This window comes from Nyctereutes procyonoides, unplaced genomic scaffold (genome assembly GCF_905146905.1).
Source record: "Nyctereutes procyonoides isolate TBG_1078 unplaced genomic scaffold, NYPRO_anot_genome, whole genome shotgun sequence".
Taxonomy (NCBI): Eukaryota; Metazoa; Chordata; class Mammalia; order Carnivora; family Canidae; genus Nyctereutes; species Nyctereutes procyonoides.
The window spans coordinates 63,232,893-63,251,090 of NW_026575049.1; the positions used below are offsets into that span (position 1 = coordinate 63,232,893).

The window sequence follows — 18,198 nt, forward strand, 5'->3', positions numbered from 1 at the left end:
CCCAGTTTCATTTTATACCCTTATTAAATAACAACAATCCAACTGAGTAAATTTGAAGGTGTAATTGGTTTTATTCAATGACTCATGAATCAGACAGCGTCCCATCTAGCAAATAGAAAGGAGTCCCAAAGAGCTAGAGAAAAGGAAAGGTTTCTGAAGGCAGAGAGGGGGGTGGGACAAGTAAGTCATAAATGAAAAAAAAAATGATTATTTGGGGCTAGGTGACCTTCTTTTGGGGGACAGAAAGGGTTCATAAACAGACTGCCTTACTTGTGCTGACCAGGAAATTCCAGACTGACCAGTTAAGATTACATTCCTGTGAAACTGCAATTAGGTTAGGTATCAAGTCTTGGTTTGGTGATGTGGGCTTAGCACAAGTGGCTCCACTCTGGGCCTATGTCTTTTTTTTTTTTTTTATACAACTTTCACTCATGATGTGGTTTAGGTTAAACTAGAAAATATAAGCCCGGGCAGCCCAGGTGGCTCAGCAGTTTAATGCCACCTTCAGCCAAGGGCGTGATCCTGGAGACCTGGGATCTAGTCCCAAGTCAGGCTCCCTACATGGAGCCTGCTTCTCCCTCTGCCTGTGTCTCTCCTCTCTCTCTGCCTCTCTCTTGCTCTCTGTATCTCTCATGAATAAATAATAATAATAAAAAGAGAAAATATAAGCCCTTTTTCACATATGCTTACTTCTACTTTGTCAGCCTATAGTGGACATCCCTGCCCTGGTCCCTCCCTCACCCCAGGTGCACCTGCCCCCCCTTACTGTGTGAGGCCCTAGTACCTGCTTTGGTCTTCACTGTGGCTGGCCTTCAGGCCAAAGGATGCCTCTGTGTACAGCAGGAGGGTTCAGCCCCTGCCTCGGGCCAGGAAGGACCTTCGCCCAGGAAGCTGGGAGGTGATAACCGGGAATGACAAACTATGGACCTAGAAAGCCATGAGGGGGGATGATCTAGCCCTGAGGACAAGGAGCTCTGGGCTGAGGATTTCCCTCGGGGCTATCGACAGATGAAAGGAGCCAGGCATCATCTATCCAGAAAATGCCAAGCAGGCAACTGAAGGAGAATCCGGTGGGAGAAAGCAGCATGGGTGCTGGTTTCCAAGTTCAAACACTGCTCCTCCCTCTTTCTCTCCTTGACAGTTGTGCTTCCTTGGCTTTTCTATATAGGGCAGTTGTTAGGAGGGGCTTATCAACCTTCAACCATACGGGCTGTTTATAGGGAAAACTGTCAAGGTTTCTAAACACTGACCTGTCTGGAGAAACTGGCAAAGAAAAGGTTTCTCAATGGGCTGTCGGGCTGCACAGCCCCTGAGCTCAGAGGCTCATGATGGCCAAGAGGCCTAGATGGGGGGGACTGTTGCTCTTTTCCCTGGATCCAGTCCTGAGTGCCTGGTGCATCGGGCACTGTGCCTCCTTCAAGCACCAGCAGGGCCCCTCTGCCGCTGTGTGGGCAGCAGGGGCTTGATGACTTGTGTTCCATCCAGTCTGAGACGCCATCAGCCGCACATTATTTTATGCACCACCGAGCAAGAGGCCAAGTGCTGAGGAGGGAGGCTCCACATAAAAGCTGGGACCCCGGGGGTCCAGAAGCCTTCCCGAAGAAGAGACTGGCTGGAAGTGCGCACGGCTTAGTCTTGGCACCATGTGCGGTGAGAAAAACAATTCTCTCCTGACAAGTCGGACCACCCGTTCAGAGAGGTCTGCGTGTCCTGTCAGTGTGGTCTGAAAATGTCACACAGACAACGGATGTCAGGTGATCTCAGGTGGCCGGCGTCCCAGAAGTGACGGGCAAGCACGTATGCCCTCCCCGAGAACTCAGCCACCATCCTGGCCACCAGCCCTTGCAGGGCGCTGCTGATTGTGACACATCCCGACTGCACAGGAGGAAACGTGTTCCTCAGGATTAACGGGAGAGGGAAGCGAAACCCATGTGGCTCTTGGTCACGCTGGTGACTGACACACCTGGGTTTGCCAGCAACTTCCCTGGTTTCAGCCCTAAAAGCCACACTTCTTGCGATGTCTCTCAGCCCCGGACAAAGGTTGATCACTCCATCTAACTCACTCCTCTTCTGGGAGCATCGTCTCTGGCCAAGAGGCCTCGTTCAGGCTGGTGGCACCGGGGGTGCGCTGCCAGCCCCAGGGCGTGGACACTTGACCCAGCCGGCCAGCACCGAGGACTTGAGGCCTAACCTGGAAATTTGGTTCATGAGAATCTGAAGAACTGAGGACATTCTCTGAGAACACTAGGACTGGCCTGGCTATTTAGGCTCTCTGGGCTTCCTGGGCATTGAAACCATCTCCACACACCCTCTTCTCTTTGCTCACTTCTGGAGGGGTGACGGGGTTAGCCTCAGTCTGTCTGCGGCCCTGGCGAAGGGGGCCCTGACTGAAGCCGGGAAGGCGTGCTTGTTCCCAGATCCTTTTCGCGTGTTTTCCGGGCTTGGGCAGCCGAGAGGGTCACCACGTGTTTCGCGTGTTTCCCCCCCGGGGCCCGGGCTTCTCAAGACCACCTCACGCAAATGAAATCGAGGCGCTGTCAGCAGCCCCCGGGGTGCGGCGGGAGGGCCCGGCCCGGCCCAGCTCCTCTCCGGGGGCAGTGCGCTCTGGGACGGGTCGCCTTTCTTCTCTGTCCCCGCGTTTTCCTCAGCAGTAACCTGGACCTGGTCCCGAGGGCTCCGGGGGGCCCGTGGGTGTCAGTAGCCCGCCACGGCGCAGGCCCCACCACAGGGGAAGAAGCAGGCACTTTACCTCCTTTCTTGCCCTGAGTGCTCCCACGCCTCTGTCAGGTAGATACTCTCCTCTCCGCTCAAAGGGGGTGAGTGAGGTCAAGCCGCTCGCTCAAGTGTGGAGTTGGCACACCCTGTCGTGGCAGCCTGTGGGTGACTCCAGCACCCCCACCCCCGCCATGGTACGGGGAAGACGGGGAAGGGTCTAGACAAGGGAAAGACACGGGCCCTCTCCTTTCTAATGGGCAGACGAGGGAAACCATGATACCAGAGCTTGAGAGGACCAAGGCGGGTCCTGTGTCCGAGGTGCCAGTGGAGACCAGCTCTAGCCCAGCCCTGGGAACGGGTGGCGGGACCCCCCAAGGCTTCCATTGGCCTCACTGGCTGGAAGTCACTAAGAGTTCCTTCCAGTCACTTCCATCTCAGACCTCTCTCCCCGCCATGTTGCTTGCCAGGGCTGGAGGGAGGGTCCTGTCATGGACACCCCATGCCTGATTCCGGAAGGGGAGTCATGCCCATTTCCTTTCTCCGTGGCCCCTTAGCCCCTTTGCCCCATGCTGAGCTCCCGAGCACCCCTACTTCCTCACCTAGGCCACGGGTGAACCAGAGGCTAGGAATGGTAGCTCCAAGCCAGAGGCTCAGTGATGACAACTATGTGCAGGAATGAATTCTGGGCCATGGCGGCTTTTTCCTCTCTTTTAGAATTTTTTTCTATATTAAATGCCTTGTCGACAGTTCTTAAATTGACGTGCACTTACTGTAACCAATGAGGCTATTCGAAGGAAAAAAATAAACACCCTCATCTGCCCCAGAGCCCCTCAGGTGACCAGTGCTAACTGCTTGCGGGTCACCTTTCATGACTTTTTCTATACTCTAATATATACTGTGTGTGTGTGTGTGTGTGTGTGTGTGTGTATACACTCTATACATTATGGACTGAATTGTGCCCCCCATCAACGCACCCCTACCCCCACCCAGCCTGGAAACCAAATTCAAATGTTAGAGGCCCAGCCCCACCCCCATCAATTTGGATACAAGGCCTATAGAGAGGTAGTAAGGGTTAGGTGAGGTCATAAGGGTGGGGCCTTGTGAGAACATAGCGAGAAGATAGAGGTCTGCAAGCCAGGCAGAGGTCTCACCAGAAACTACATTGTTGGCATTGTCACCTTGGATTTCTGGCCCCCAGAATTATGAGAAAACACATTTCCATGATGTCAGCCGCCTGGGCGGGGCATTTTGTTATGGCAGCCCTAGCCAACTAATACACTCGTATAACTGCTACACAAAGATCCACTCACAGGGAGGAGACACCTTATTTGTTGTCTGTTTGAACAAAAATAGGATCATGCTATGCTCACGTTGCTCTGACACTTGCTTTTCTCATTAACAGTACTTAATGGCCACCTGGCTTCTTGCTCACACCCCCACATCCAATTCCATTAGGACAATTCTGCAGGCCTCCCTTCAAAACCTATCCAGAATCTGACCACTTGCTGCTTCCACCATGGGGTAAGCTCTCCTCTGTCATAGCAACAGCCTCTTCACTCTTCTTGGCCCTCCTCTACCCTCCTGAGTCAGTTGTCACAGCAGTCAGGGGGATTCTCTAAAAATGTAAGTCAGGTGATGGTGTTTCTCAGCTCAGAACCCTCCAGTGGCTTCCCATCCTACACACAGTAAAACCAGAGTCCCCGCCAGGGTCTATGAGGCCCTACCACACACACACACACACACACACACACACTCACACACCAACTCCACAGCTCTCCTCTTGACCTCACCTCCAACCCCTGTCCCCTGGCATCCAGGCATCCTTGAAGTTCCTAGATCTCATCAACCATACTCCCAACTCATGACTTTTGCACTTGCTGTTCCTGACTAGACCACCCTTCCCCCCAATTACCACAAAGGTCTTTCCCTCCCTTCCTTCCAGACTATATCCTAACCCACCTTCATTATTCTTCACAGCACGTACTCACTTCCACCTAGTCTTTCTCCACTAAAGGTGAATTTCATGAACAACAATGCCTGTATCCCTAGTACTTAGAGCTGTGCCAGGTTCATAGCGGATGCTCAGTAAACGTTCAATGAATGAAAGAATGCATGAATCTCACTAAGTCAGGTACAAGTCCGAGTCAGATATGTCAAGATACAACAACCTTTCCAACAGTTGCATAACATCTATGCTAATGTGGATGGACCACAGTTGACTTAACCATCCCCCTATTAATGAAATTTAAATCGTTTCCTAATTTAAGCAATGCTTGTGCTAAACATTTTTGCAAAGCTACTCTAAGACATTGATCCTTTTATTTCTATAAGATATTTTCTGTAACGTTGGGTTGGTGTATGAAGAGATTGACATACTTAACATTTTAATAGCCATTACCAATTTTCCTGTGTCGCTGTTCTCAGGCAAATCCTGAAACAAGGCCTCAACCCTTTTCTTAAACTGGGGCTGGGGTAATATTGCCTTTAGATCGGTCAAGGCGGCCTCCATCCTGAGCCTCCACACTTTAGAGGGCCTGCATGTCACAAATACAAAAAATTTAAGGTATTGAAGGTCACAAGGGAGCTTTTCTTCCATGGCATTCTGCATTTGGCGCTGGGCTGGCAGTGTGACCTGCAGCCCTGAACCCGAATGCTTGTAACTAGCACCCAAAGTCTCCACGTTTCCTCCTATAATTCTCGAGACAAAAGACTCCTGAGTCCAAATGCTGTGAAGGTTGTTCCCCTGCTGACCTTAGAGATAGTCACTGCTTTGGAGGGAGAAAGAATTTCATTGGCTGATGTGTGTAGATAAAGGACAAATTAATTTGCTCCTCAGCTCAAAACCCTCCAGTGCCTTACACTCCTCCTCTCAGAGAGCATGGATTCAGTGGGTCCTTGTGTAACTAAATATTACTTCTCAACAGTGCCAAGGGTCTGTTTTCTTTTCTTTTCTTGTTCTCATCTGTGATTCTAGAGGCATTCAGGGATTAGCTCATATTTGCTATAGTTGCATCTCATATCAATGTCAGTTATCTGTTGCTGTGTAACACTCTGCATTGAAACTTAGTCGGTGGCTTAAAACAACAGTTTGCTCACAATTCTGGGCTGGGCCAGCTGGGCAATTTTTCTGCTGCTCTCCATGGGGGTCACTTATGTGGCTGCATACAGAATAACACCCAGTGCTCATCCCGTCAAGTGTCCCCCTCAGTGCCCGTCACCCATTCACCCCCACCCCCCGCACTCCTCCCCCTCCACCACCCCTTGTTCATTTCCCAGAGTTAGAAGTCTTTATGTTCTGTCTCCCTTTCTGATATTTCCCACACATTTCTTCTCCCTTCCCTTATATTCCCTTTCACTTATTTAATAAGATTTAACTAAAAAGTAAAAAATTTAATATAAAATTCAGCTTTATTTAAATACATTTTATTTAAATTTTTTATATTTATTAATTAAATATTTTATATTTTGCTCTGTAAGTTAATAATTTTTAATGTTTTAGAAGAAAGACAAGTTTGCTTTGTAAACTCGGCCTATTGGGAATAAGTGCAAATCAAGTTGGGATCGATTTAGGAAATATGACATTGCGGGGATCCCTGGGTGGCTCAGTGGTTTAGCACCTGCCTTTGGCTCAGGGCGTGATCCTGGAGTCCTGGGATCGAGTCCTGGGATCAAGTCCCACATCAGGCTCTCTGCACGGAGCCTGCTTCTCCCTCTGTCTGTGTCTCTGCCTCTCTTTCTCTGTGTGTCTCTCATGAATGAATAAATAAAATCTTTTTAAAAATATATGACATTGCTCAGAAAAGCAAAAATCAAAAAAAGAAAAGTATTCAAAAAAATGATGTAAGTTTTTAAAAACCAGTAACACTGGAAGTGAGCAATCTCCATTGAGCAATTTTCTCATAAAATTTGTGAGCAGAAAACTTCATAGGTGGTTCATTTTTTTTAGGTGGTTCATTTTAATGAACTTTTAATTACTGATAAAAATTGAAAATGAGTTGGAACATTATTCTCGAATTCACGACTTGAACAGGTTGAATGAAATGCTTGCAATTTCACGTTTTTTTTGTGTTTTTTTTTGCGTGTGTTTTTTTTTCCTAAATGAAGATTTAAGGACAGATCCACAGAATAAGAATGTACGGGCCTTCCTTTCACACTTCCCAGGGTTGCAGTGGTGAAACGTGCCCATTGCCCATCAACTTGTCTCCCAGAGTCTGTTTTCAGGTTGGGCAACCTGGGAAGGGACATTCCAGAAAGCCAGTGCCTGGTCAGATTCTTCAGGAGGGGGTCCCAGCTCCCTCTGAGCCCCTGACTGGAGACAGAGCCATGAAGAACAGTCAATCAGGACAGCCTCCCTGGCTCCTGCCAGAGCCACCCTGGAGGGGCTGCCCAGATGCCCCATTTCCGATGTTCCCACCGACACCCCTTGACCCCACCCTTTCACTCACCTGGGGCTCAGCTCACCTGTCAGTCTGAATAAGTGCAGGACTGCTTCTGGAAACAAAGGCAGCTGCTTTTCTGTTTGCTGTCCCCTCCCAATGCAGTGGATGAGTTCACAGCCACCCAGTGCCCCGTGTGCCAGGAGGGACCACCGCAAAGGGACAGCCCCTGAGCTCTGCTGCATCTGGGGGCTGCCCTGAGGCCCCCCATGTAGTGTTAGAGAATCATCAGTTCAACGGGAGCCAGTAAAGCAGGTCCTGCCTGGAGAGCGGAGCCAGCAGGGGATGGGGTGAGGGAGGCCCAGGGAGGGGGAGCTGACTTCTCCGGGTCACACAGCGCCTCAGTAACCGAACTGGAACCCTCAGTTTCCAGTTGGGACTTTTTGTTTCCATTGCATGAATTAGGAATCCTGAGCTGTCTTCTCATCTCTTTTCCATCTCTGTAGGAGTTTCTTTTTTTCTTTCTTTCTTTCTTTCTTTTTTTTTTCTGTAGGAGCTTCTTATTTTGTCTTTGCTCCCTCTCTTTTGTAAGACAGCCCTATCCCCCCAAAAAAAAGACAGCCCTACCCCCACCCCCCAAAAGACAGCCCTGCCCCTGTAATTTAGTGGAATGTCGTCAGGCTCAGGGCTGATTGGATTAAGCTTATCAATGAAACTATAAAAATGTTTAATGAAGATAATAACATTCTCCCTTTCCCAGGACCCTCTGCTTCCTGAGGCGGCCCCTGCTTCCAGCCATCAAATCCTGTAGGAAACTTTTGTTTAGTCTGGGGTGTGGGTTACATTTTCAACTGCAGACGTTTAGAACTGAAGTCAGGGGGTCTTAAAAAGAAAGGCCTCAGCATCCTATTTGTTAGGACATGTGAAAAGTAAATAACCAGACTCCCTCATGTTTAAAAGCAAAAGTTTGGAAAGAATCATCCAGCAAAAGATGAAATGACTTATTGCACATCTTTTGCAGCAGCACACCGTGGAGCTATAAACAAGAAATGATATGAGAGCTTTCATTTTTCTTTCTAAATTCAAATCGTGGCTAGTTAATAATCAACAAGTGTAGCGAAAAGCCTCCCTCCCACTGCCTGCCAGCCACCTACAGGCCGCTGGCGTGACCTATTTCTTCTGTAACCTTTTATTTTATTTTATTTTATTTTATTTTTTTATTTATGATAGGCACACAGTGAGAGAGAGAGAGGCAGAGACACAGGCAGAGGGAGAAGCAGGCTCCATGCACCGGGAGCCCGATGTGGGATTCGATCCCGGGTCTCCAGGATCGCGCCCTGGGCCAAAGGCAGGCGCCAAACCGCTGCGCCACCCAGGGATCCCTGTAACCTTTTAAAGATAATGTCATGCACATAGGACCATATACGTGGATAGTGTTTTTAAAAATAGAATCATGTTCAAGAATGACTCCCCAGCATCTTGCTTTCACCACTTACTGTATTCACTTAATCACCAAATGCTTAGTGAGTACCTACCACAGGCCAACCACTCTTTTAGGCATTTGAAGTTTGTTAGTGAACAAAACAGACACATTCTTTGCACTTTTGGAGCCCGTATTTTCGTGGGAGGTCAATAAGCAGGTAAATCGATAGTGATAAGGAGTAAGTGCTCTGGAGAAAAGCAGGATAAAGGAATTAGGAGTGTGTGGGGGGGATTGTTGCTATTTTATTTTATGTAGAGTGTTCAGGGAAAGCCTTGCCGATTAAGTGATATTTCAGGTAAGGCCTGCAGAAAGTGAGAGAGTGAGCCCTCTACATAATCTGGAGTTGAACATTCAAAGTAAAGGAAGCATCCTGCCCTAAGGCCCTGGAGCTGGAACTGAGTAAATATGTCTCAGAGATGTTCTATGAGAGAGTTCATGAGAACTTTCTAGTTGTTGTTGTTGTTGTTGTTGTTTTAAACATCTGCATCTCATTCCATTGCACCATTTTAATTCAGCTAAGTGATGGAGGGCACCGGGGTGGCTCAGTGGTTGAGCACCTGGCTTCACCTCAGGTCGTGATCCCTGGGTCCTGGGATCGAGTCCTGCATCGGGCTCCCTGCAGGGAGCCTGCCTGTGTCTCTGCCTCTCTCTGTCTCTCATGAATAAATAAATAAAATCTCTAAGGTAAAAAAAAAAAAAGCTTAGTGATGAAAGTTTAGGGGCCTTGCGGTCTCTTGTGATTGCAATTAATAATTTTATCAGGTGGCACTTTGCACGTGTGCAAGTGATCTGCAGGTTTAATTCCTAAAAGTGGAATTGCTATGTCAAGGGAGTGTGTATTTGTGTGTTTTGTAGATTTTGCCAGACTAAAGCCATCAAAGAAGTTGTACTATTTGTACTATTTTTGCCCCCCTGCCTACAATATGTTTTTTTTTTTTTTTTGAGGGGGGTGTCATTCAACAAATATTTATTGAGTACTACCTAGGGACCAGGTAAGTGCCAAGGATAGAACTGTCAAGCATATCTTGGCTCACAAAATAGGTAAACTGTGCCAGACTAAGCTATGATGTGCTTCATAGGCTATCAATGCACCACTCGGTTCAGATTCATAATTCCCACGTCAGACCACTGACACTTCTATTAATTATCTAATTTACAAAATCAAAGAGATTAGAGCAAAGAGCACCCCGTGTCTAAATACCACCCAGGACAAACGAACCCAACAATTAAGGAGATCATTTTATTCAGGCTGGTGCAGTAGGGAGAGCATTCATTAATGAGGCAGAGGAAGAAGAGGAAGAGAACCTGAAGTTTTCTGAAACGAGTCATTGCGGAAGAGTAGAGGCGAGTCTTATCTTGGATATGTGATTGTGTGGTTAGCCTTTTCTCTGTATTGTTGCAGTTTTAGCATGTGTGCTGCTGAAGTGAGCACGTGTTAGCCTTTCCTTTGAACACAAAAGGGTGGGGGATTTCTGAACCATTAAAAAAAATGTTACCTCACACAGTTCTTTCTATTTCTTGAAATAAAAACTCGAGATATAATTTACCTACCATCCAGTTAACTCATTTAAAGTATACGATTCACTGGTTTTTGGTATTTCACAGAGTTGTACAACCGTCATCATGATCAATTTTAGAACGGTTTTATCACTTCTAAAAAAAACCTTCATACCCATTAGCAGTCTCTCCCCCATTTTTCATTGCCTGGTCCTAGGCAATCTCTACTTTCTGCCTTTCTGCTTCTTTCGTTTAGCGTAATTTCCAGGTTCATCCATGTTGAGCATAAGTACTTCATTCTTTTTTACCGCCTCGTAATATTTCATTGTATAACACATTTTATGTACCCATTCATTAGTTGGTGGACATGTAGGTTGTTCCACCTTTTGGCTGTTATGAATAATGCTGCTATGAACATTAAGGTACAAGTTTTTGTGTGAACATACGTTTTAGAGCTATAGATCTAGGAGTGGAATTGCTGAGTCTAGTGATAACTATAGGCTTAAACTTTTTTTTTTTAAGATTTTATTTATTTATTCATGAGAGACACACAGAGAGAGAGAGGCAGACACAGGCAGAGGGAGAAGCAGGCTCCATGCAGGGAGCCCGACGCGAGACTCGATCCCAGGACTCTGGGATCACAGCCTGAGCCAAAGGCAGATGCTCAACCACTGAGCCACCCAGGTGCCCCTAGGCTTAACCTTTTGAGGAACTGCCAGGCTGTTTTCCACAGTGATTGGGCCAGTTTACATTTCAACCAGCAGTCTAGGAAGGTTCTGATTTTTTGATATCCTGGCCAACAACTTGTTTTTTTTTAATTACAGCTATCCTAGTGGGCATGAAGTAGGATCTGCTGGTTCTGACTGACATTTCCCTGATGACTAATGATGTTGAGAATCTTCTCCTATGCTTACTTATCTCAGTATAGTTTCAAGCTATGTAGCTCTTCTTATGAGTAATGTTAGACATCCTTCTATATGTTTAAGAAGTTTCTTTTTTTTAAAGATTTTTAAAAAATTTTTATTAATTTATGATAGTCACACACAGAGAGAGAGAGAGGCAGAGACATAGGCAGAGGGAGAAGCAGGTTCCATGCACCGGGAGCCTGACGTGGGATTCGATCCCCAGTCTCCAGGATCGTGCCCTGGGCCAAAGGCAGGTGCCAAACCGCTGCGCCACCCAGGGATCCCAAGAAATCTCTATATATTCTTTATTTGAGAGACAAAGAGAGAGACAGTGCACATAAGTGGAGAGAGGCAAGAGGGAGAGAATCTCAAGCAGACTCCTCACTGAGTGCCGAGCTGACAGGGTTGGGGGGCTCAATCTCAGGACCCCGAGATCAATACCTGAGCTGAACTCAAGTGTTGGATGCTTAACCCACTGAGCCACAAAGCATCTCGATATGTTCTTTTCTGTGAATTATTTATGGCCTTTGTTTTTCAATCCCAGGACCCTGGAATCATGACCCTAGCTGAAGGCAGATGCTTAACCCACTGAGCCACCTGGGTGCCCCAAAGAATCAGCTAATCAATTTATTAGTGCTACAATTTGTATGTGTTCTAATTCATTAATTTATTCTTTAGTAATTTCTTCCTCTTGCTTTTCGTAGGAATAATTCCCCATTCCCTATCTTTCTTGGGTTTTATGTTTTATTTACTTATTTTGTCCTTTACTAAGAAGCATTTTTGAATGTATGTTTTCCCTCTGAGAACTGGTTTAGCTGTATCCTGTGGCTTTTGATATATACGGTTTTCATTAACATTCTTGTCTAGATATTCTACAATTTTTTTCTTTTTTTTTCCCCTGTCTTCCTTTTTTTCCCTTTTTGAAACAAAAGAGAGTTTTAAGTATTCAAACAGTAAGATCTTTTTATTTCCTGGTTCTATTATTAATTTCTAGTTTTATTACTTTATGATTAGATAATGGGGTCTATTGATGAAGAAGCAGAAGGCACAGTGAGGACAAAGAACATGCTGACAGCCCTCAACCCCCATCCCATGGGATATGTGTGACATTCCTCAGGTCCTTCTGATGGCTCTAAAACTAAGGGAAGGGAAAAACAAATGGTTAACTGATAGAGATCACAGTCCTACAAGACATATGAGTCTCTAACACTAATGCAAGACATTAGTGATTTACAAGGAAAAAAGCATTCTTGTCAATAGTCTAACTTCCAGGGACCCATAACTCAATTTCTTGGAGCCCTAACATCACCCTCCCTTCCATGAGTGATGTGGGAAACTGAGGCAGAAGGGAAACTAAACAAAATTAAATTTCTTTATGACCTGCAGCCCACTGACAAGGACCTGAGATGGGCAGAATAGAACAATCCTCCAGGAAGTTCCCAACTGTCTTAATGTTAATTTCTTACTAGAAGGAAAAGCAACCTTATTTTGACAATATAGCCAGCCCTCCAGTATCCTGAGGGTCTTCCTTAACACATGGAGACACCTCCCTTTGTCCTTATCTCCCCAACTCCCAAGTATATAATCAGCCATTCCTCACAACCCCAGTTCTGCAGCTCTTTCTGCCCATGGGCCCTGTCCTTTTTAGGGGCTCCTGGGTGGCTCTCTTGGTTAAGCATTTGCCTTCCACTCAGGTCGTGATCTCAGGGTCTTGGGGCCCAGCGAGGAGTCTGCTCCTCCCCATGCTCTTGCTCTCTCTCTCAAACTTTTTTTTTTTTTTTTTTAAATCACCTTTTTGCACCAAAGATGTCTCAAGAATTCTTTCTTGGCTGTCAGGTCCTGACCTCACCAACATTCAAAAACTATGTCATCTATTATTCTCTTGGGAATTTATTGACATTTGCAGTGAATTCTTATTGAAGGATTATGAATAGTACCAAAATATGCCACCCCCAAATATGCCTTTTTAGCACATAAAGATCATTTTGAACTAAAGATAATTGAGAACCAGGAGAGTCAAAAAAAGCTCTTTACCTCCCTCAGTGGCCTAAAAATAAACTATAAATTTCTCCTTTAGTGAAAGAAACTTTCATTTTTAAGGAAATTGCCATTTGCAAGAAGTCTCCATACTGAGAAGAGAGCTACTTCTGGAGACATCTCTTATGACCTGGAGACTCTTAACTACGTAACACAACGATCTTATCTCCATCTCTCACACCTTCCTCAAATTTTCCCCCTACCCTAAAACTCCAAACCTCTTTTCCTCTTTTTTTTTAAGATTTTATTTATTTATTCATGAGAGACACAGATGCAGCCAGATAGAGAAGCAGACTCCCTACAAGGAGCCCAATGTGGGACTCAATCCCGAGATCCCGGGATCATGCCCTAAGCCGTAGGCAGACACTCAACCACTGAGCCATCCAGGTGTCCCTCTCTTTTCCTCTTGTAACCAAACCAACATTGAGTTCACTCTTTGGCGAGTCACAGATACACTTGGGGGGGGGGTTGTTGCACAAAGTCAACTTTATTTGCAGCAAATAAGGAGACAGCAGGGAAATAGCTTCCAAAGCCATGACTCCCCAGGAGAGGGTGAATGGGTACCTTTGGTTTAGGGTACCCATTAGGCTTTATTCATGTATGTTAATTGTTACATAGATATTCATAAGAGTTATGTCCTTTTTGTGACTCTCACAATCTTACTATTAAGTAACTCTTGTCTCATTCAATGATTTTTGCCCAGAATTCATCATTGTCTAGTATTAAGATCATGATGTCTGCTAACCTTTTACACTTTATTGGTAAAAACACCTTTTCTCATCCTTTTCAAACCTTCTCAATCGTTTTGTTGTATCAGTAGATTTTAGTGATCTAATATGAGTCTTTTTTAACAGGTGAATTTGGCCTATTTATTTGTACTTATTGATATGACAGATATGTTTGGGTCTGTTGTATTTGTTTTATTCTTGTGTTTGTGTTTTTAGTGATAATTTGGAAGGTTTGTATATCTATTCTAGTAGTTATCTTTTTAGTCTTGTTAAAAAATAATTTTCAGAAAAAAAGAAAATCTTGATTGTTGCCCAGATACAAGAAGGAACACGTGTTAACGATTTTATTTTACTCCTTGATTAGCTAGAGGACCAGACAGGTGTTATAACAGGTTCAGAGGAAAAGTTAAAGGAACACAAATTTAAATGAAATAAAGGATTGAATTACAAATAGAGGCAAAACTGGTTTTTCCAGGGGGCCTGGCTGGCTCGGCAGTTGTGCATGAGACTGAATCTCTGGGTCATGAGTTCAAGTCCTATATTGGGTGCGGAGCCTACCTAAAAATACAGAAATAGGTACATAAAGCAATGATTCAGGAAAAAAAAATTCCTAGTGCAACCCACACATATATCACAATCTTAAAAATAAATAAAGTTAAGCATTCTGAGGATCTAAATAAACCTCAAGGGATCCCTGGGTGGCTCAGCGGTTTAGCGCCTGCCTTTGGCCCAGAGCGCAATCCTGGAGATCCGGGATCGAATCCCACGTCGGGCATGGGGTGCATGGAGCCTGTTTCTCCCTCTGCCTGTGTCTCTGCCTCTCTCTCTCTCTCTGTGTGACTATCATAAATAAATAAAAATTAAAAAAATTAAAAAAATAAATCTCAAGTTTCTAAATAAAAAAACAAAACAAACAGACATAAAAACCCCTGGTTTTTCCAGAGGGGGGAAGGAAGTCCAAGGAAACTACCAAACAATACAGATTTGCATGGCTGTCATTTACCTGCCATTTACAAGAAGTGCAAAGTAGCTCAAAGACAATGAACAGGGCTCCAGCTGACCAGCCAGGGGGGTGTGCACCCTCCTGTGCATCACTGATTTTAAGTACATTTCTTTCTATAGTCTTAAAATTGTGCAAGACCCTTTTAAGCCTCTATTTTTTTAGACATATGTACCATTTTTTTTTTTTATAGGTTGAGCAGCTCATCCTGGCTTCAGCCCTTAAAGTCCCATGTCTTCGGAAAACCAGGACAGATGGTCACCCTAATTCTCTATTACAAGCAATGATGGAATTATTATATTTCCTCTTCCTTTTCTGAGGAAGCTCTTTCTAGATGAGTGGTATGCAACCTTGGCTATACCTGAAGAAGCTTTATAAAATCCTGATGCCAGGGCCTCATCCCTATATATTCTCATTTTATTTTTCTGGGATGCGGCTTACACATCTGGGAGTTTTAAAAGCTATGCAGATAATTCTAATGTTTCGCCGAGATTGGAAACCACCGGTATGTAAAGATATGGAACTTTCTCCGAGATGTACCGAGTGAAGAGCACAGCATGTGATATGCCGCCACTATGTGGAAGATGGAAAAGAAGAAGAAAATATTTATATATATGCATAAACTATCTTTGGAAGGAATTGTTAACATTGGTTACTGCCAGGGATGTCAGCTGGGGATTGGGAAGGAGACTTCTCACTGCCTACTTTTTGACCTTGTGAATGTGGTATCTATTTTTAACTGTTATTTTAAAAAAGTTCTACCTCTTTAATCTGAAAAAAGCATTTACTGTCCTGAAAAAGCAGATATATAATTAAATAGACAGTATGCTCTTTTATTTTTTAAAAGCTCCCAACACATACAAATTTAACACCATACAACGAAGAGCTATGCACAGAAAACATTTCCTGAGGAAGGAAATTTAAAACCTATTGCTACAGGGCAGCCCGGGTGGCTCAGCGGTTTAGAGCCACCTTCGGCCCAGGGCATGACCCTGGAGACCCGGGATTGAGTCCCATGTTGGGCTCCCTGTATGGAGCTTGCTTCTCCCTCTGCCTCTCTCTCTCTGTGTCTCTCATGAATAAATAAATAAAATCTTAAAAAAAAATAAAAAATAAGACCTATCACTACAGTATTACATTAATGTATCACATTACAAAATGAAAGTACATATATATATGCAGATGTGCATATGTCTATACACACAAACACATGAAACAAAGGGTGTTTCAGTGGGAGAGTTCTGACTTTGATTTCTTAAATCTTATCAAAATATATAAACCATATTCATTATTTTCATAACAAAAATAAAAAAAGAAACTTAATAATCATGTTTTTTTTATCTAAAGGCAGAGCTTTCAGTCCACTGGAAGGAATCAGCTTTGTTTTGCTGCTATAGGGGCTTTTGTTCTTCTTCCTTCCTTCCTGTGACATGCAGGATCCTTTCTCACATGAGGAAGCCCAACTGCTGAGGCTTTAAAATCAGCCCAACTGCCTCATGACAGCAGCTAGGGAAGGGCCACCACTGGAACTGGGCAGCTGCCGCTGGATGCCCAGGTAAACTTTACCAATTGCTTCCCACACCGTGAACCTTATGCTCAACTTGGGGGGTGGGGCAAAAGGTCAGCAGACAAGGCTCTGCCAACAAGGCCTGCCTGTCGTGGGGATGTCTGCACATAAACAGCCTGATCCTAACATTTATGGGGACAGGATGAGAGTATCAGGGGAAGCCCACGTACCGTATATATAAATTTTGAAAAGCTATAACTTAAGCTAACACACTGTTGACTGAAATAGTTATCTATTCTATCCCTTTCATAAATATAACTTCAAGCAATGATGGAATTATTATATTTCCTCTTCCTTTTCCTTCCTGGGCTGAAAAGACCAGGTTTGAATGTAGAATTTCCTCTTATTCCATGGGGTTCTGTGTTTGGACATAGCTGTGGTGGGCATCTTCTCATACGCCCCCTGCCCCCACCCCAACTTCTTGATATTTACACCCTTGTGTAATCCCCCCACTCTGGAGTATGGGTAAGACCCATCACAGGCTTCTAACCAACAGAATGTGGCAACTAGGATGGGATTTCACTCCCATGGCTAGGTGAAATAAAATAGTGACTTCTCTCTTGCTAGCGGACTGTCCCTTCCTGGCTTTGATGAAGCAAGTTGACATGCGAGAGGGGCCTACGTGACAAGCAAATGTGGGTGGCCTCCAGTTAAAAGCCACCAAGGAACCAAGGCCTGCAGTCCAGTGACCCTTGAGGAACTGAGAGTCAGCAGATCCTTCCCCAGTCAAGCCTTCAGATGAGACTCCAGCCCTGGACAACATCTTGTGATAGAAGCTGAGGACCCATTTAAGCTCTGCCCAGATTCCTAACCCACAAAACCGAGAGATGACAAACATGCTGTCTTAAGTCACTAAGTTTGTGGTAATGTTTACACAATAGAAAACTAATATAATTAATGGCTCTGTTGGAAGAGTTGGCCTTCAGCTGTGGCTCTCAGTTACCTATTTGTCTTCTCTTCCTACCGCCTCTTCGTCTTGAATTTTGAGGGACCTCATGTTCATTTTTGTAGATTCCCTGGTTTCATGTCAGTTCCATCATCCCCACTCTCTGCTTCCAGATAACCTTTGAGCCTAGAGGTATGTGCATAGCTGATGCTACCCATGAGAGCAATGCCATACTCGTGGGAGTACAGGCCAGGGGACAATGCCAATCAAGGCCCTGGAATGGCTCAAGGTCACTTTTGCAGGGAATTTCAGGGTCCTAGGTACTCAGAACATCCTAGGAGAGGGGCTTCGGGTCCTTGTCCCACCACCGCCCATCCAGGCTCTCTACTACACGGGAAAGGGCATGGCTGGAGAAGGGACACAGCAAGGCTTACCAAAGCACAGGCCAAGGCCAGGGGCCCTTCTTGCCCACTCTAAGGCAAGCCCTGCACTCATGAGAAGCACTGGCTGAGGTCCAGGTAGACTGGATGAGACTCTGAGAGCTGCCTGTCGAGCATAAATGAGCAGACTGCCACACATCTGAGGGAAATCTTCAAAGAGAGCTGTTGGTTGAGCTGGACCATAAAAGTGGGAGTGCTTAGGGAGCAGAAAAAATGGGAAGGCCTCCAGCAGAGTAGCCAGGACTGAGCTGTTGACTCCCAGTGGTACGGTTTCTTAGGGCAGAGTGATGAGTTTAGGCTCTAGAATCAGAGCATATCTGTCCAAATCCTGCCTCTGCACCCCTGGCCGTGTGACTTTAGTCAGATTCCCTAAACTCTCTGAATATCAGTTTCCTCATCTGTAAAACGGGGATAAAAATAGTGTCTATCCCATAAGTTGGTGGAGAGGATCGATACATGCAAAATGCCTGGTAAATGCTTCATGGGTACTGGCTATCATTAAGGAAACCGAAGTTCAAAGCAGATGAAAGATTATCTTTCTGCTCCTCGGTGCTACTCGCCTTG

The 18,198-nt window shown here is 45.1% G+C and overlaps 1 long non-coding RNA gene across 1 annotated transcript in view; it reads left to right on the forward strand.

Moving 5' to 3' along the window:
* LOC129511566 (uncharacterized) overlaps positions 1-17,260 on the forward strand; it is a 75,785-nt gene extending 58,525 nt beyond the window's left edge. The window contains exons 2-4 of the long non-coding RNA XR_008664860.1: positions 14,935-15,466; positions 16,178-16,296; positions 16,876-17,260. This is a non-coding gene — a long non-coding RNA (uncharacterized LOC129511566). The remainder of the gene's footprint in view (positions 1-14,934; positions 15,467-16,177; positions 16,297-16,875) is intronic.
* The last annotated feature ends 938 nt before the right edge of the window (positions 17,261-18,198 follow it).